The following is a 357-nucleotide window of genomic DNA, read 5'->3' as shown; positions in this document are numbered from 1 at the left end:
GAAGCCCCCCCCCTCTCCAGCCCTGGGAGGCCCCGAAGGTGCCTCCCCAGACCCTTCTCTTCTCCGGGCTGAACAGCCCTCTGGGCTCTGCACCCCCGTCGCCAGCTCACGTTCAGGTTTGCATCAACCAACATCCCCGAGTCCTTCCCAGGGTGGTTTTCCACCCGTTCTCTGCCCACCCTGTGCTGCCCGTGGGCCTGCCCTGACCCACGTGCATCTATCACCCGGTACCGAGTTACATCGCTAATTTCAGAACGGTCTCCAGAACCGTGTCAGCCCTGCGGTGGCCCCTGTCGGTGTCTGTACCAGAGCCAGGCAGGAAAGGGATGTCCAGGTCGTTTCACAGATGACCTGCTG

The sequence above is a fragment of the Chaetura pelagica genome, unplaced genomic scaffold (genome assembly GCF_000747805.2).
Source record: "Chaetura pelagica isolate M959 unplaced genomic scaffold, ChaPel_1.0 scaffold221, whole genome shotgun sequence".
Classification (NCBI taxonomy): Eukaryota; Metazoa; Chordata; class Aves; order Apodiformes; family Apodidae; genus Chaetura; species Chaetura pelagica.
Note: the sequence above shows the minus strand (reverse complement) of the source record.